The following is a 20,388-nucleotide window of genomic DNA, read 5'->3' as shown; positions in this document are numbered from 1 at the left end:
TGCACTTCGCCCCACAGCAGCTGACGCCTGCTGACGCCAGCGCTCCTGACTCCAACAGAGAGGAGATCGACCTGCAACGCGTGTGACTTCGAGGGCCCCGACGACTACTGCACCGACCTCCAGAACCGGCGCCTGCAGACGCCGTGTTTTCGGAAGCTCAACGAGAGGCCGCCGACGCCCTGCATTTCTAAAAGGTACTGTTTGCGGGTCTTCCCGACACCGTAGCTGGCCCGCGACGCCGCGGTCAGCCAGAACTGTTTGGATTTGTTTGCTCACGCGCCGTGATAGCCCCAGACGGAGCTATCGACATCAAGGAACTGTTTTTAAAGCGTATTTTGACAATGTAGATTTTTAGGTACTGTATTGTGGATTGTTATCCTTTTTGGTCTTGTCTTATAGTACATAAAAATATTGTCTATTTTTCTAAACTGGTGTGGCGTCCTTTTGTAGTGCTTACACTGTATTACTGTTGGTTATGTGCAAATGCTTTACACACTGCCTCTAAGATAAGCCTGACTGCTCATGCCAAGCTACCAAGGGGGTGAGCAGGGGTTATTTTAGGAGTGTAACTCCCTTCCTTATCCCGACTAGGAAGTAGGGTCCCTATTTGGACAAAGGTGCAAGTCCTTACCAACTAGAGACCCTAATTTCTAACAGAACACATAAACAATTGGCCTTTCCATTTGTTGGGAACTATTTGGCCTGTTTTTGAACAAAGTGATTTTTTCTTCACTTCTATTACTCTACTTTTAGGCACCTTGGCTTTCTGAATGCCTATTATGTCAAACAGTATGTTTTAAGATGTTTTTTATATTATTTTACAAAAAAATGATTTTAGATACTTTACAGTTTTACAATTTTATATGGTCTGCTGGTCTGTAGATAGCCTTTTAGGTCGACTCTTAGTATGAGGTGTGGGTGTTATGTGCCTATGATGAAACGCTGCACATTTCTTACATAGTAAAATGTTGCTGTGCAGAAAGCAGACTATCACCTTTTGCACACATTTGTGTGCATTCGCTTGTTGGATTAGAGTCTCTGAAACTGCTTGGCTTATGCCTCTGGCTTCATGCAACATTATCATGGTCCCCCGAACACCGAGTGCAAGACCTTTATGCACGTTGAACAAATGTTGGTCTATCTTAATTCCTGGTGCGACAAGACTATCTGCGTATCGATAACAATGCTAATCAACACGTACATCGCAAGGATGCTTTTTATGATAAATAAATAAGCATTTACGAGGGCTAGCAGAGGAGACACTTCAGTTGACATCGAAGGTCCCTGCATGCTGAGGCATCCTCAAACAGCTGCCTGACATCTCCGTGAGGGGTGTTCAGTTCGTGACTAGGACGGGGTCCTACATTCTTTCCCACCAGGTAATGGGGTTGGATCATTCCTTGGGGAGATTCTTGGCTAGACACCTACATACACTCTGAACAGACAGAGTAGGGATTGCATAGTAGGAGCACGTCTGATTACTAACCTGTATCATATGCCTGCATATATACACTGTTTTAGCACCATGGTGGAACTATACCTGCTATTTACCAGTTTGGTGCTTGTAATCACTTTCATCTGCTTTTGTCTACTGATTATCACAGCACATGTATTCATACAATAATAACGTTGGTTTAATACATATATTGACACTGTTCTATTGTGTATTCTCTGTATATTTCTATGAGAACAAGAGAGCATTAGTGACTGAGAAAAAAAGTTCTAGATCTGTTACCACGAACCCTGAGAGGGCAGGGTTGTCATGTTCAGTGGTTGCCAGAAATTATTAGCTCCCTCTTTGGTGTTAGGGGGGCTGATGGTGGCTCTGTGAGCTAGCTGGTCTTTAGGCCAACATATACTGCGGCGGTGCATGGAATCAGTCTAAGCCCCTCACCCAACATTTATGTTGCCCAACAAACGCGCATATCCTATGGATTAGTAGGAACTACACAAAAAGTTGGTCAGTTCCTCATCCTCAGTCAACAAATACATTTTTAGTGTGGTGGGTCATGCCAACAGGTACCCTGAGGCTGTGGCTTTCAGGAGCACTACTGCCAAGTTGGTAGCTAGGGCTCTTCTAGGAATCTTTTCCAGGATTGGATTTCCACACACGGTGGTTATCGATAGGGGAACAAACTTCATCTAGTCTTACATGGAGGCCATGTGGGAAGATGTAGGTGTGACTTACCACTTTTCGACCGCTTACCACTCCAAGACCAATGGTTTGCTGGAGTGCTTCGATATGACCTTAAAGAGCATAATGGGCCTCTGTCTGATCCCCTCAAGAGGAAGTGGGATCTCCTTTTGCCATGCCTGTTGTTTGTTTACAGGGCTATACCGCAGAAAAGAGTAGGGTTCAGTCCCTTCCAACTACTTTTTGGCCATCCTGTTCAAGGCCCCTTGACTTTGGTCAAGGAGGGCTGGGAGGGCAACCCGAAGTCCCCCCACCCATGATGTGGTGGACTATGCCCTGGGCCTCCGTAGACTGGTGGCCCAGCTCATGAGTAGAGCAAAGAACAACCTTCAAGCCAGCCAGGAGCTGATGAAGGAGTGGTATGACCAGAAGGCTATATTGACTGGGTACAGAATTGTGGAACCTGAAGTTGATTTGTCCCCAGGGTCTGGAGGACAAATGGTGTGGCCCCTACAAAGTTATTAGGAAGATTTCTGATGTCAACTATGAAGTCGACACAGGTGCGGCACTGGAGACCCAAAGGGATTACACGGTTTCTTTACTTGCAATGGCTGATGAAGTGGAAGAGGAGAGTGAGCCACTCCCAGACTTACTGCAAGGTGAGGAGATGGATGGTTAGGTTAAAGGAGTTAAGCTTGCCTCTGAATTGACACCTCAACAGCAGGTAGAGTGTAAAGAGCTGCTAGGGAGATATTTCCATCTCATTTCATTTGCCCCTGGGCTGACGCCTGTCTGTGTTCATGACACAGACACAGGGGACACCCTGTCTATTAAGAGCAATACATACAGGATGTCAGAAGTGTGTTCAAGAGTGCATAAAGACTAAAGTGGCCAAGATGCAGAACCTGGATGTTGTTGAGCCTTGCCGCAGTCCCTAGGCCAGCGCAGTGGTGTTAGTGCCCAAGCAAGGGTCAGTTCACCTGCGCCTCTGTGACGACTATCACGGTCTAAATACTGTGACAAAAACGAATGTGCATCCTATTCCCCAAGCAGATGAGCTGGTGAATAGGTTGGGTGCTGCAAAGTAACTTAGTACTTTTGATTTAACCAGTGGTTACTGTCAGATTGCCTTAACCCCTGGTGCCAAGGAGAAAACAGCATTTTCAACCCCAGGGCTCCTCTACCAATTTCTAGTTGTGCCTTTTGGATTGAAGAATGCTTTCACCACTTTCCAGCACCTAGTCAACCATGTATTGTAAGGCCTGGAAGAGTTCTGTGTGGCATATCTGGATAACATTATTGTGTTCAGTATCTCCTGGAAGGACAACATGGAACACCTGGAACAGGGGTCCAAACTGACCATCAAGGGAACCAAGCATCAAGTTGGGCAGCCCTCTGATGGTTATCTTGGGCATCAGTTGGGTAATGGGAAGGTACGCTCCCTGGAGGCTAAAGTGCAGGCAGTGTAGGACTGTGAGATTCCCACTACCCAGACCCAGGTAAGGGCCTTTTCGGGTCTTTCTGATTATTACTGGAGTTTTGTTGCAAACTTTGGGACCAAAGTTGGTCCACTAACAGTCCTGACCTTTAAGAAGCAGCCCAGGAAGGTGATCTGGACTGGAGAGAGTCAAAAGGCATTTGATGAATTGAAAGCAGTACCATGCAATGCACCTGTTTTGAAGGGAATTCTCGACAATACTGGACAGGAAAAGAAAATACCCTTCATAGCGTGGATGCCATACTAAAACCAGCCTATCTCTTTAAAAAGGCAGGTCTGAGGAAGATAACAACCTATTTAGAAGACACAGGGTGGAGGAAGAAGGAAGTCACAGAGCAGGAAGAGGGCGTAAAGGAGGCGGACAGAAGGAAGACGAATGTCATCGCAGATGCAGAGAATGAGGAGATGGGAACAATTCAGGAAGTACCAGAAAGGGTAGCGCACTGGGCATTCGTAGAACAGGTGCGGGACCGCCTGAGAGCACCGAAGACTGCCACGAGCCAGACAACGACCGTCAGCCCAGAAGAGAAGAAGAGGACACTGAGACTGGACCAGAAGTGTGACAGTTTGCCCCGGAGGATGCCAAATGACTGCCGCAATTCAGGAGAGTTGCGGCTGAGCTGGGTTAATGGCGAAAGCGGGAATCGAGTGGGGATATTACAGGCGTAGCTCTCATGGTGCTTGGTGGTGGGAAAACGTTACCATCAACCCAATGTGCTACACCTGCAGGTTAACCTACCTTAATGGATAAAAAGGCATGAGCCCTAATAAAATTAGGAAGAAAACCGAAATAAAGAGGCTAACCTGAAGCTTTATTTTTATGTTATTTGTTTCCACTTTACACGTTATTATTTATTTTTGTTTTCTTTGGGGCACAAAATATATATATATATATATATCTTTTTAGTGTGTTAAGGCTACCAAACAAAGGAAGCACACAGGTACATCTGTCCCAGAGAGGACACATATGGGCATAACAATTCCCAAAGGGGAAAGAAACATGCCTGGTGATTACTACTGGTGTGGGGAAGAAAATAGATAAGCAGTTCAAACCCATACTCACTGCTCGCCTACTTTTTCTTTTTCTTTTCTTTTTATTTCTTTTTCATGTAACTCCAAGGACTTCCACTGGTGCCGAGCAACCTGGAGGAAAAGAAGATCCTGATTAGCCCAAGTAGGAGTTTCCCTTATGAAAGTATAAACATTTCTATATCAATAAACAGACATCACTGAGCCACCAAAATAGCCTCCTCACATTTACCTCTGATCCAGCCTTGTAAAACCTCAACAAGTAGTGTCAGATTCGGATCTGGAAGTATGGAGGCCGTGATAAATAAAATGTATGAAAGTCAGGAGCAATTAGAGCAAACAATGGAGAAATTCCTCAATGCCACTGCAGAAGATCGAGAGGCCATCCATAAGGTGTTGGCATCACAATCCACCACAGAGGAAGCTGCCTAAGGGAGGCTGGCGAATACCTTAGGCCAACAACGGGATCATACGTACATATATAATTTCACTCCGTGAATTGGTACCCTGGTTCTAGCAAATGAGAGCAACCCTGTGCAACATGGTCTGTAAAATGCAATGCTAATTGTGTGTCTACGTGTTAACTGTGTTTTTACAGTGCTTAGTGTCTAGGCGCTATACTAGTGTTTGGGGTCAGAACTCTGGCCCTGAGGGTTGTACAGACATCTGGTTTTCACTGTTTATCCTAGTATTATGAGTAGTATATTTCTCTTGTGTGTATTAAAGTACTTTTCATTTTAAAAAGTAAAGCACTAAATGAACATTGATTTTATCAGCTGATAGTACGGTGTGCACTGAATTCTGAATGTCTAAACGCACCTCACCTCCTTGAGTAAGACTTGAACTGCTCTGTCTCGCTTCCCTGAGAGAGTCAATTGCTGGAGAGGAGTACTTGGTTATCCAGTTTTGGGTCCACTAGTACCAAGGCCCCAGGACACCAGCTGGGAACACTCCAGTTGATGCGATTGGAGCAAACTAACCCCTGAGTGCCCTAGTGCTCAGGAAGCAGGGTCTAACAGTCATATTATAATTTATGGACACCTCTTAATCGAGAATATGGTCACAGATCAGAGACTCATCTAGCCATGTTACAGCTCTTTTTTTGCAGTTTTATATAGCGCAAAATCGACTCCTCACCGCCAAAAAAAACTGAATGTAATGGGGAGCCAAGGCCAACTAGTCAAGGGAGCCGCTGGTTGAGAAAGTTTAAGAATCACTGTCATAATACCTCCCATCAATATGAGTCTTAAATATCTCTGACCCTGAATAAATTAGACCTCTGTAGCAATATATGGCACAGGCCACATTCAATCAGCCAGCGCACATAGGTGATAACACCAGATTCCATCCTTTGGCATCAATATTTGCACATATAATGGGGGAACATATCCACCCTCCCCTCTAGTGTTATTGCAAGAGCCATTAGGGACAATCCTTAATTCTTTTAGCTGGAAATATATATCATATCATATTTTCTTACCTAAAAATTAGCCATCACAGATTTTTCACCCATGTCTTACAAAATCTCTCAAAAACACGCCCAACAGCCACATGATAACTACAAAACACTGGCCCAGGGCAGATGCAGCCACGCAGATGGAGCATGCCAATGTCTGCAGCCCTTGGCACCACAAGAGGAACAAGGAAGTGGCTCCACTCGTGACCGCCATTTTGGAAACGAGTGAGCAGCCTAGTTGCTCCATTCGGGGCAGCAAGGACTCACAGCCCACGTGCCCGATCACCAGCACATATTATATGAACAGCTCAATGAGGTGGGAACGGTAATATTCAGGCCTCGGTGCAGTTCCTTAGGTGATTGGGCCATGAGAATGCCTTGAAGCAGTGAGTATGGCACAGCCGTTTAAGTGGCCATATGGCATAGTTACTTCTACGAGTGAGCTTGTTCTTACGAGCGTGACATGATGGCTTTATTTGTTTTTTTACCCCATAGAGTGTGACTACAGGCTTGCCTTGTCACAGGAGGACCTGTGATGCAAAGTCTTGCCTCATTTTTGTATGAAACTATGTGCTATGTTTGTGTGTTATTGTGCTTTGTGTTTTATATCACAGGGATCACCGTCTTATTGGATGTGCTGACCTCAGCTAGCATTGTATTTTAAATCGCATGACCTGCCCCGTAGAAGTGATTTCCTAAGAATATATAATAAGCATATACAGAGCGCTTTCTTTAATTTATTAGTATAAGCGCCCTGTTATACTGTTTTCTGCAAAAACTTTTGCAGGCTAACTCTCTCATTATATATTACAGGCTGCCAAGCAGTAACACCAAGTAGGTGCTAAAAAAGATTTCTATTAGCATGCTTGGTGTGTGAAGTCACTTTGCCATTACTACTTTAGGAGTGCAATCAGGGAGTTGGATATTTGGTCTTGTAGGTACTGAAGAAAAGCCATGAAGATTGGCTTGAAACATGTAGACCTATAGAAAGCAAGCTAAATTGCAATCTACACTTTCTAATCTCTCTCCCAACTTTTGGACTATACCGCCAGGAGGACGGATTAAAGTTATACTTACCTACCAGGTACATATTTTTAAATCTCTCACAATACTTCTCTCACTCCTATTCTTTTCATCATTTAGAGCATACTAATTAGTGTTCCTGCATATCTTGCAGGTCGTAGCATGCCCCATTTTGCAGCAGAATGGGAAGAAGCCTACGATGAAGCAGGCCACCAAGGGGCAACCCTGGTGGGTGAGGGTTATGTAAGAAAACCTAGAGTTTGTGGGGGGTTAGCGCACAGAGTATGGACAGGCTCTCTTGTTTTGAAGATACACAAATAGGAAAATGAGCCCCTCTGTGATATTTCTCTCATCTTCCCTTTTCTTTTGAGAAAACAACATACTGCCCATGACCGATAAGGGAAGAAAGCTCCAGAGCTGGATTCTACCCTTCAGAGATGGCACTGTCCTAACTATATTGCTCTCAAGAATGTCTGCCTCATCCCGGCATAACTGAGCCCCCAGATAGTGGCACAAGTCAGAGTCCCATTGAAGACCCCATTAACCAATGTGCCGGTCAGGTCTAATGGGATTGATTTTATCAAGGAACATGCAAGCCTTCATCCAATTGGATCTTAATCCTGGCAACTTACCAAAGGTCTGTACTACTGCTAACATTGATAGCAAATCTGATGTAACACTCCCAATATAAAGCAGTATATCATCTGAGCATAGAGATATAATATGTGTAGTGTGCTGTATGAGATATGTCTTTCTTATCACATCTTATTTCATTAGCCATGCCCACCATCGCCATAGCAAACGTTAAGGCTGAGAAACCATAAATGGTGAGTCCACCTCTCTATCTTGTATGACTCTCACACCGTTCACCCTCTCTTAAAGCATGCGAGTGGTTGAGAAAATATGAGAGAGCGACCCATTGCATGATGTTAGGACTATGGACTAGTATTCTCCTGACTGCGAAGTTAGTGCGGAATCCTATTGTGCCAAAATCGTTTTTCTAGATCAGTTATGAGTACTACCCGCCTTAGTATGGTGCAAGGGGTCATGTCCAGGTTTTGGCAATGACAGAATCATAACTTTTCTTGGTAAGTCAGGAAGCAGTAGTGTATACCTATGCTTGCACCAGGGCTAGCTTCTTCATATATGTCAGGTAAATATCTGCTGATAACCTATTGGCTACAGGTGTTTTGCCACCGGCAACTCATTATCACTTTTCTAACCCTATGGACATAATACAGCCTCAAGAGCTTCTTCTTTAAAGTTGGGAGTTAAGGACCCCATCCTAGACATGCTACAAAGTTTTCTAGAACCAAGCCAGAAACCTCAGTATTTTCCTTAAACCAACTCAAGAAATAACTGAAGAAAATTTGACTAATACCCTTTTGGTTTGTTTCACCTGCCTCTCTGTATACTGTATTCTAGTGCTTTGTCTCCCGCTGGTTTTGTCGATCAGGCCAGTAGCCCCTTGGATTTATCCTGCTTGCTATGCCAATTCATCGAGTATTCTTTCCCTCTTTAATATTTCCATTAAGGTGGCGGCGTGATTCTTCCTGTGTAAAAGTAGCTCTTTTTTAACATCCAAGTCTCATCAGAGAATCTGTTCCCATTTCCCAGGGCAGTGGTCTAGCGTAGTCATTTGCCTCTCTAGTTTTTTCCTGTCTCTCTAGGCCGCCCTTATGATGTTCCTCTGATTGCCATCTACCATTCTAACAACCTATCAGAGGATGTACCGATGTTCTCCATGAAATAGTGGCAAACCTCTTCACTCATAGTGTCCCTAAACATAGAGTCCTCCTGTGCAGAACATTGAAGTCTCAGAGTAGAGACTGCTGACCTAAGACAGAATGAAATAATAGACGTATGGCCCTGAAGAAGCGATCTTGGCCGAGTATTTCTGAAAAAAGAAAATAACAGAGATATGAGATACTCTTTGGATTCATGGCGTTTGCTTTTGAAGTTGTGAACACATTAGAAACTAACACTCCTGCAAGGCAGGGGCCATCACTATATTCAGAACAGGTGACAGGATGGAAACAACTCCCTACCACTGATGCACCAAAGATGACCTTAATTACCAACAACCATGTGTTGCAGCATGAGATGGAGAACAAATATTCAATTTGTCAAATTCTAAACGTTAGATTGGCCAGTCTTAGGGTGGTCTTTTCCCAAAACGTTTTGCCTTCTCTCCTCCTGTTTTGCTCCAATTTATTTTTTGCTGGCTTTCGGACTTTGTAAAATCTGATAGCCAGTGCCAAAGTGCTTGTGCTCACTCCTTAAAACAAAGTACCATTGGCCTACACACGACTGGCACATTTAATTTAATTGTAAGTCCCTAGTAGAGTGGCATAACATGTATCCAGGCCTATAAATTAAATCCTATTGTTGGGCAATCAGCACTTATTGTGCTACCCACCTAAGTAGCTCTTTCAAACACGTTTCGGGCTTGCCATTGTAGCCTATGTGTAGTTTTAAACTGCCAATTCAACTTGGCAAAATAACCCTTTGCGAGGCATAACTATAAGGTACCCCTTAGGCAGGCCCTAATCAGCACTTAGTACACAACAATGCTCACAAGGAACTCATTTCTAAAAGATGTATAATCTGCGATTTAAATTGTTGCTCAGAATTAATCACACTCATATATTTCAATTTAGGCCTTAATGCAGTGTTAATCATGTATGCATAACATTTATAATAAGCCCACACATAACCTTTTTCCTTTAGAATTATACCTAACTTCAGCCGAAGTTGGTATTTTTATTCTTCAATTGTCGCCTGTATCGCAAACTTAAAATCAAAAATTACATATACAGAAAAATATATACATTTATTCTTATCATTTACAGTGATTTTGTGACCCCAAGTGAAAGAACCATAACCTATTATAGGGAATTTATGTGACAAATTACAAAAAGCTAAAACGGTTATTGGAAAATTATACAAGGACAGACTTAATACAATCTACAATAATTAGGTCAGAGCTGTCTCTTTTATATATTGTCGACGGCGTTTCGACCCACTCTAGATACCGGGTCTCTTCAGGACTGTATTTCTGGAGACTAAACAAGAAAAGGAGATAAGCTTAATGATGTATTTTAATGAAAGGAAATAGGACTTTGAGGGGCAAATGATCGTGGCTTACCAATATAGTGCATACATGTGTCCATGTAGGATCCAGTATGTAGCTGATAGGTAGATTGATAAATATCCAGACCTGTAATCATGGAATAGAATATTTCAGTACTTAATTTAATTCAAATCAATTCAAGTGGCCACCCAAGTGAAATGGAGGATCCGACTTACTTTTAGTCTTATTTTTCCAGAATATATCTGAATGATAAATATATTCCCTGTTTCAAAAGGAATCTTCCAAGATATAGATTCCTTAAGGAGTAATCACTTTTTTTTTTTTAATTCTTTTTATTTGCATTTTCACAACAAAACAAATACAATGCACTGCAGAGTGTATAGGACATAATATTGATGACACAGTTCCCTACCATCTCAATGTTATTCGGAGGACCAACAGGCGTCCACTCGTCTGTGCTCGGCAGGTGTCGCGTATCCCCTCCGTCACATCCCCCTCATACCCCCATTTCCTCACGCATCTCCAGCAACAATTGCAGCGCCGCATGTTCCACCTGGCGCCCGTTTCCTCCCAATCCACTTCAGTGCAGGTCGCTATTTTACAGTGCTGGGAGCGTTGTGTGAGCCAACCAATGTGCGAATGGCTCCCATATATCCTTTGGTCGGGACCGTGCCGGTAGGAGCTCCCAATAAAGAGTGAGTTGTGTCTGGCAATATACTACACTTTTAATCCATTCCCTAATGGTGGGTGATGTGGTAGCCCCCCAGTGTATCGCGACTTGTCTTTTAGCAAGCAAAAGGAGCATGGCCGGCAGTCTACGGTGTTTAGGCTGCACCATGTGCAAGATCCCCAGTAGTGCAGCCTGCGGGGTGCATGGAATCTGTAGTCCAGTGATCGTGCATACTATCGCCAGGACCTTGGTTCAGAAGGAGGCAAGCGTGTGACACCCCCATGCCATATGCATGAAATCGGCGCCGCGTGCGGCATATTTCCAGCAATTATCCGTGTCTCTCAAGACCATACGATGCAGCCGGCCGGGGGTGCGATATGTCATGTGTATATATTTGAAGTGGATCAACCGGAGTCTATAGTTGGGGGACAAGATCTCAAGCATTTTACAGCAGATATCCCAGTGAGCGTCAGGGATGTCAGCCCCCAGTTCAGCACTCCACAGACAGCGCGCCGCCGGGGTCACTACTGGATGGTCACTTTGCATGTGTCCATATATGCGGGAAATCAATTTGCGCCCCGATTCTACCTTCAGTACATTCTCCAGGGCCAGCAAGCTAGGCGGCGGCGCCGGAAATGTGGGAGATAGCTTTTGACAAGTATGCCGAAGCTGATAATAGAGCAGGGTGTCAGTCATTGTCGGGGCTTCTGCGTTGCACATTTGCTCCAGCGTGAAGAAGGTATCGGCAGGGAAAATGTCCCCCGCCGTGTGAAGGCCGCGCGTCGTTGCGCGTTCTCCAGTTTTCATGCTTTGCAACGGGGGCCACATGGGATTTCCGCGTAAAGGTATCGATGTGGTGAAGAGGAGGTCCAGCTTGGCCCGACGGCGCAATCCGTCCCATGCCCACTTAAGCGCGTGCACCGTGTCAATTTCCTTGCACCGCCTCTTGTACTGTGCATACAGGGCAGTGTTGAGCGGTAACGGGGCCACCCTATCCGCCTCTATCGCCACATGTGGCTGAAACGGCGTGGGATGCGCCCAGTAGTGCAAGAATTGCGCCTGTGCGCAGTAGGCATACAGCGTAAAATCTGGTGCCGCCATACCTCCCTGTCTCTGTGGAAGAGTAAGGGTCTCCCAGGTCACCCTTGGCTGCTTTCCCCCCCACGCCAGTTCGATCATCAGCGAGCGCACTTGGTTCAGAAAGCGCTTAGTCAGGGGGATTGGAACGTTTACAAATAAGTAGAGTAGCTTGGGCAGGATGACCATTTTAGCCACAGCTATCCTACCCGCCAGCGACAGGGGTAAATGTTTCCAGCGGCTGACCCTGTCCTCTATCCAGCGCAGCGCCCGTCCATAGTTCTCTACCCACAACGTTTGCATGTCTGTGCTGATCCACACCCCCAGGTAGCGTACCGGACCTGTCGCCCATTCCAGCGGGCAGTCTGGAGTGAAGCGGGGTGTCCCAGCCGTCAAAGGCAGGATTACCGATTTTTCCCAGTTTATGGCTACTCCCGATAACCGGCCATAACGTATCAATTCACTCGTCATGGGGGAGAGGTTCTCCTGTGGGTCAGTTACATATAGGGTAATATCGTCTGCATACATCGAGATGGTCAATGCTCGGGAGGAAAAACCGATGCCTCTGTCTGCATGGTGTTGTCTAATCCGGGCCGCCAAAGGCTCAGTGGCTATCGTGAACAGCAGGGGTGACAGGGGGCAACCTTGTCGCGTGCCGCGGCCGATCGCAAAAGGCTCAGATACAAGCCCGTTCACCCGCACCCGGGCGGTGATGGTGGTATATAGCAGTTTAATATATCGGATAAAAGCTTCACTTATCCCCATACGCTGTAGCAAGGGAAATAAGAACCCCCATTCCAGAGAATCAAATGCTTTCGTGGCGTTCAATAGCACCACCGCAGCCTTAACGTGAGGGGCTAAATAGTGCAGGACCCCAAACAGGGTTCGTAAGTTGTGGGATGTGGAGCGGCCGGGCACGAACCCCGACTGATCTGGACGGATCATGAGTGGCAACACCGGTTGTAACCGCAGTGCAAGCATTTTAGCGAATATTTTTGCATCCGTGTTAATTAAGGACAGTGGCCGATATGAGTCGCACTTTTGGGCTTAAGGAGTAATCACTTAAGCGCTCTGTAACAAATTAAACGAGGGTTAGCGTATTTCCTGCACATCTCATTATCGGAGGACAGATAACTTGAACATGTACGTTAGGCGCTGTACTTACTAGATATCAGTCGCCTGTCTCCTCATTGCATAGGAGTCTTCCAAATGTAAAATTTCCTTCAATAGATAATTACTTGGAGCGATGACCCACTGAAATTAATTGGACGGGGGTTAGCGTGTGTCCTCCAGCTTTCAATATCGTAAGACACAGCATAACGTTAAACGCTGAACTTACTTAGTTTCAGTCGCCCGTCTCACAATCAAGAAATGTCCGTATATTACTCAGGCCGGCAGATTGACGCTATGTTTACCGGAAGCAGGATGTTCCTGTATATATATAGCCTAGGGAACCATGGAGTAACAGAATCAGAGGAATAGGCGGCCATCTTATAGTGGTTATAAAACTCCTCTGGGTACCCATGCATTCATAGTTGTATGACATGAATTCAGGTGTATACTGAACTTAATGAATCCCAATCGTCTATCTCACTTAATGCTGATCCCAATTTATCCTACGGCTTACACTTATCACTCTACTAACCGGAAATAGACAGTACCTACATATATGTAGTATGCGTTACTCTGACGCCGATTGATCAATAATTTTGGCGGCCATCTTGGAGTGGTTACAAAGCTCATTTCAGTCACCAACGTACATTATACAACTGATATTAAAGGATTTTCTTTTCATAATGGACAGTTTTATATATACAATGTTGTTACAATTTCAAGAGTAGCGTAAAATTCAATTTTACACACCCTATTTATCAGGATTCTGGGTGATATAACCATCATGACATTCCGATATATTAATGATACACACAGTAACATATTCCATTTGAACATAAGACAAACAGATCCAATATACAGGCATGTGTTAAGGACCGAGTATCTAAATCGTTATTCTTATGTGCTGTATTACATAGTCATACGGGTTCATCTTACACATTTAAACGATTATATCCAATATTAACCGCCAAATTATATACGTGAACAATAAGGTTATATCAAGTCTTCAACATACAATTTCATTTTGGGATTACAGTGCATTCTAGACAGAATACCCTGTATACAGTACATCTCCTGGAATCACTACTGTGTGTATAATTCTCACTATACCTAGACAGAGCCTTGTCTATTCAGGAAGTAGATGAATAAGCCACATGAGAGATCCTAGTGTAAACTTATTAATCTACGCCATGCTTCAAGACTATACAGGTTAATAGCGCGGGGATGCCTACGGGTCACCAGGCGCTCTACAAATCGCAAAAAAATAAATAAATAAATAAATAAAAAATTGCGAATGGATCCACACTTATCGATCCATTTACACTCCAATGATTGTAAAATGTGCGAAATGTCTCCACCTCTAGGTGGCATTTTAGCTTTCTCTACCACCTGCCATCGCAGATCATTGGCAGGATGGCCTTTCTCTTTGTAATGATCCACCAGTGGTGCATTCTCTAATTGACAGCGAATACAGCTTCTATTTTGGCCAATTTGCGCTCTCACCGGCTGGGTAGTCTGGCCTATGTATATCAGTTCACAGGGGCACCAAATGCAGTTGATGACATTCGTTGTGGCACAGTTTGTCAAATCATACAGTTTCACTTTAACATTTCCATGTATGAAAAGTTTGGTATCCATAGTGAAACCACAGGACACACAATTCCCACATTTATAGTGACCTGCCGGAGCAGGTAGTGACCATAGATCGTGGATGGTTCTTTTGTTATGGTATATGCTGGTATCTGAACGGACCAGATGATCTTTGATGTTTTTACCTTTTTTAAATGAAAACATAGGCATTTCACGGCAAGAGTCAAGAGTATTAAGTGTAGACCAATGTTTCTTAACGGTCTTCTGTATCTGTGTACTCAAAGGACAGAAAGTATTTACACACACAGTTCTTTTCGTACTTTCTCTAGTAGTCTTGTCTAGCAGCACCTCCCGGGGGCAAAACCAAGCCCTCATCATCGAGTTTTTTCCCAATCTTTTCGGATAACCTCTATCACGTAATCTAGAGCTCAATATGTTAGCTTCCATGAAATAGTCATCTTTTTCTGTACAATTATGCCTAAGTCTCAAGAGTTGGCCATAGGGTAGGCCATCCTTAAGAGACCTTGGGTGAAAGCTAGTATACTGCAACAAGGTGTTCCTATCTGTAGGTTTGCGATACAGTGTTACGTTCAAGCGGTTCTCACAACATCTTATTTTCAGGTCCAAGAATGGTACCATTTTTTTGATTTTTTGACATGTAAAGGTTAGTGCTGATTGACATGTATGTAAATATGTGACAAGAGAATCCAAGTCTTCCTCAATTCCAGACCAGATAAAGAAAATATCATTAATATAACGCTTCCAGCATCTTATGTTTGTAAAGAAGGGGTTGTTATCATTAGTGATGTATTTTTCTTCTAGGTCACCAACGTAGAGATTCGCCAGATTTGGGGCAAAAATTGCTCCCATTGATGTTCCCGAACATTGTTGGTAGTAGTCAGAATTAAATTTAAAATAATTCTTTGTCAATGCGACTCTCAACAAATCAATAATAAATTCAGTGGGAACCTATACTGGTGCTGGTCGATTGTCTAGAATAGTTTTTATGACATTTAATACTATCCTGTTGTGGAATATTCGTATATAACAAATTGATGTCCATGGTCACCAGGGTCTCTTCCATGGGGTTATACTCCATACCCTCAACCAAATTGATCATATAGGTACTATCCCTAACGTAGGTGGATAAAATAGGAACATACTCTTTGATAAAGCTGTTAATGTAGTGACCTAATGGTTCCATTACTGACCCACATCCTGAAAGGATCGGTCTTCCTGGTGGATTATCAATGTCCTTATGTACTTTCGGTAAAGTATATAGGACCGGAGTTCTGGGGCAGCTTTTGTTAAGATAGTCAAATTCCAACTTTGCCAGGAAACGCTCATCTAGTCCTTTTTTGGTAATTACCTGTATCGACTTCTGAACATCTATGAGGGGATCACGTGGCAGTTGTTTAGAATGCTCTGTGTTGCTAATTTGTTTCATTATTTCTGCCTCATATTTAGTCCTTTCTTGAATTACGATCCCTCCCCCTTTGTCTGCTGGTTTTAAAATAATGTTTTCATTATTTTTTAATGAAATCAAAGCATCACGTTCAGGTTTCGTAATGTTGAAAGGAGTACATTTTCTCTGTTCTTTTAGTTTCAAGACATCTTCTAGTACGCCTTTTTCAAATGCCAAGATTTCAGGTGGCATCATACCATTGGTAGATAAGAAATTGGATTTAGGGCGCATTAGTGATCTAGGGGTAGGCAAAGGTTCATCATGATTACTGGAGAAAACTCTAAGTCGCAGGGACCTAAAGAATTTGTGTAATTCAGTTTGCAGTTTAAAAAAATCTGTTGCTTCAGTCAAAACAAATGATAACCCCTTACTTAAGATAGTTTATGACTGTTCATTATATGGGTGGATACATTAAAGACTGGTATAGTACCATCTATATCCAGACATACGGGATCTACTGTGTTAATGCTAGTTGGTCTTTCTATGTTATTACTCAATACATGCCTTATTTCTTCCATAGAACCCCTGTCCACCATACCATCTGAAGTCTTATTCTCCGAAGTCATATTCTACTCCTGACCCCCTTCTCTTACACAGGTCACTAACTTTCTGGTCCCCATGTGTAATATTGTCGGCGCGTTTGTCTTTTTCCTGCAAACTGGTGCCAAACCCTTCTCTGGTTCCGGTTGGCCCCTCTGCCCCTCTGTACCTGTCCTAAAAAAGGCTGCTGCTGTTTCCTTTGTTGTACACTTGTACCTTCACCCGCGTAATCTGAGGATTCTGACCCTGCTGAAGAATCCGAGAAACCTACAAGGTTATTGTTCTTAAACTGTCCCCAAGTCACACTTTTCTTAAATTGCTGCGGTTGAATATAAAAGTCTTCTTGTAAATAGGGGACGGCTTTTTCTATGCTGTAGGCATTAATATCCTTTTGGACCTTGTCGGCTTTTTTCTTTAGTTCAAAAGAGTTAAACTCTTGTATAGTTCTATTCAATTTGTCAAGAGCTAACTTGGATTCTTCAATATTGGCACATCCAAAGAGCTCTTTTTCTAGATTCTCAATTTCAATCAGTTCTTGTTTACTGTGCTCCAAGACAGTCTCTATGCCAAAGACCATCCAATGTCTTGAGCATGTAGTTAATATATGGGAAAAGCCTCCTTTAAATTTCTTGTCTTCTCTAAAAATTCCTGGAATATGTCTCACTATTAGCCCTTGCGGGATAATATTTGCTCGTAAATACTCAGTTAACATTTGAGCGTGTAGTTCTGTACGGACATGTTTCTTCTTTGCCCGCTCTAATTTATCTAGAAGAACCAATCTAGGATTGGTATTAACTGACTGTGTGGTTGTAGAAAAGAGAGAAGGACCACTAATAACCTTTGCAATATATTCTTCTGTATAAAGGGGAGCTTCTCTGTCTGACATACTCTAGAAAAAATACCTCCTCCAAAGAATACCAACATTTATAATCAGTTAACCTTTTTGACAAAAACACAACAATTTCAAAACAAACAAAAAAAACAATAATTGGGTTAGAGCAATATATACTAAAGCTCTTGCAGGAAACCTGTGCAATCAATATTTTAAATAACAAGAGCAACCCATATGTCCCTGTGAACCGGGTAAGTACAAAGTACACAACAATGTTCACAAGGAACTCATTTCTAAAAGATGTATAATCTGCGATTTAAATTGTCGCTCAGAAATAATCACACTCATATATTTCAATTATGACCTTATGCAGTGTTAATCATGTATGCATAACATTTATAATAAGCCCACACATAACCTTTTTCCTTTCGAATTATACCTAACTTCAGCCGAAGTTGGTATTTTTATTCTTCAATTGTCGCCTGTATCGCAAACTTAATATAAAAAATTACACATACAGAAAAATATATACATTTATTCTTAACATTTACAGTGATTTTGTGACCCCAAGTGAAAGAACCATAACCCATTATAGTGAATTTATGTGACAAATTACAAAAAGCTAAAACGGTTATTGGAAAATTATACAAGGACAGACTTCATACAATCTACAATAATTAGGTCAGAGCTGTCTCTTTTATATATTGTCGACGGTGTTTCGACCCACTCTAGATACCGGGTCTCTTCAGGACTGTATTTCTGGGGACTAAACAAGAAAAGGAGATAACCTTAATGATGTATTTTAATGAAAGGAAATAGGACTTTGAGGGGCAAATGATCGTGGCTTACCAATATAGTGCATACATGTGTCCATGTAGGATCCAGTACGTAGCTGATAGGTAGATTGATAAATATCCAGAGCTGTAATCATGGAATAGAATATTTCAGTACTTAATTTAATTCAAATCAATTCAAGTGGCCACCCAAGTGAAATGGAGGATCCGACTTACTTTTAGTCTTATTTTTCCAGAATATATCTGAATGATAAATATATTCCCTGTTTCAAAAGGAATCTTCCAAGATATAGATTCCTTAAGGAGTAATCACTTAAGCGCTCTGTAACAAATTAAATGAGGGTTAGCGTATTTCCTACACATCTCATTATCGGAGGACACATAACTCGAACATGTACGTTAGGCGCTGTACTTACTAGATATCAGTCGCCTGTCTCCTCATTGCATAGGAGTATTCCAAATGTAAAATTTCCTTCAATAGATAATTACTTGGAGCGCTGACCCACTGAAATAAATTCGACGGGGGTTAGCGTGTGTCCTCCAGCTTTCAATATCGTAAGACACAGCATAACGTTAAACGCTGAACTTACTTAGTTTCAGTCGTCCCGTCTCACAATCAAGGAATTTCTGTATATTACTCCGGCCGGCAGATTGACGCTATGTTTACCGGAAGCAGGAAGTTCCTGTATATATATAGCCTAGGGAACCATGGAGTAACAGAATCAGAGGAATAGGCGGCCATCTTATAGTGGTTATAAAACTCCTCTGGGTACCCATGCATTCATAGTTGTACGACATGAATTCAGGTGTATACTGAACTTAATGAATCCCAATCGTCTATCTCACTTGATGCTGATCTCAATTTATCCTACGGCTTACACTTATCACTCTATTAACCGGAAATAGACTCCTATGCAATGAGGAGACAGGCGACTGATATCTAGTAAGTACAGCGCCTAACGATTATAGGTCTGGATATTTATCAATCTACCTATCAGCTACATACTGGATCCTACATGGACACATGTATGCACTATATTGGTAAGCCACGATCATTTGCCCCTCAAAGTCCTATTTCCTTTCATTAAAATACATCATTAAGGTTATCTCCTTTTCTTGTTTAGTCCCCAGAAATACAGTCCTGAAGAGACCCGGTATCTAGAGTGGGTCAAAACGCCGTCGACAATATATAAAAGAGACAGCTCTGACCTAATTATTGTAGATTGTATTAAGTCTGTCCTTGTATAATTTTCCAATAACCGTTTTAGCTTTTTGTAATTTGTCACATAAATTCACTATAATAGGTTATGGTTCTTTCACTTGGGGTCACAAAATCACTGTAAATGTTAAGAATAAATGTATATATTTTTCTGTATATGTAATTTTTGATATTAAGTTTGCGATACAGGCGACAATTGAAGAATAAAAATACCAACTTCGGCTGAAGTTAGGTATAATTCTAAAGGAAAAAGGTTATGTGTGGGCTTATTATAAATGTTATGCATACATGATTAACACTGCATAAGGTCATAATTGAAATATATGAGTGTGATTAATTCTGAGCGACAATTTAAATCGCAGATTATACATCTTTTAGAAATGAGTTCCTTGTGAACATTGTTGTGTACTTTGTACTTATCCGGTTCACAGGGACATATGGGTTGCTCTTGTTATTTAAAATACCAATCAGCACTTAGGGCAGAATGCCTTGTATTTGAAAAGTTGGACATGTAGGTTTAAGTTTTACATGTCCTGGTAGTGAAAAACTCCCAAATTCGTTTTTTACTATGGTGAGGCCTACCTCTCCCATAGAATAGCATTGGGTTACCGTATTCCATTTATTAAGTTGTTGGGAAGGAAACATCCTCTGCATGGTAAGTGATGTGTACCCCTGCCATGAGTGTCCTAGAGTACTGTTGTCTGAATCCCTAATGCTGATTTTCTTGTCATAGGCAAATCACGAACATGGCCATAACCATGACATCAGCCTGTCTAACGGACTGTGGCCTTGTTGGACCAGGTGGGATGCCCATAGCACAACCTCATAGTGGTGGAAGGTGGAACAGGTCCTGT

General features: G+C 42.5%; 1 long non-coding RNA gene across 1 annotated transcript in view; it reads right to left on the bottom strand.

The window, feature by feature from the left end:
• Positions 1-20,388, bottom strand: part of LOC146833094 (uncharacterized) — a 137,561-nt gene that overhangs the window by 61,220 nt on the left and 55,953 nt on the right. The window contains exon 2 of the long non-coding RNA XR_014960198.1: positions 4,696-4,775. This is a non-coding gene — a long non-coding RNA (uncharacterized LOC146833094). The remainder of the gene's footprint in view (positions 1-4,695; positions 4,776-20,388) is intronic.

This window comes from Triturus cristatus, chromosome 4_2 (genome assembly GCF_964204655.1).
Source record: "Triturus cristatus chromosome 4_2, aTriCri1.1, whole genome shotgun sequence".
Classification (NCBI taxonomy): domain Eukaryota; kingdom Metazoa; phylum Chordata; class Amphibia; order Caudata; family Salamandridae; genus Triturus; species Triturus cristatus.
This window is presented reverse-complemented; position numbering and strand designations above follow the sequence as displayed.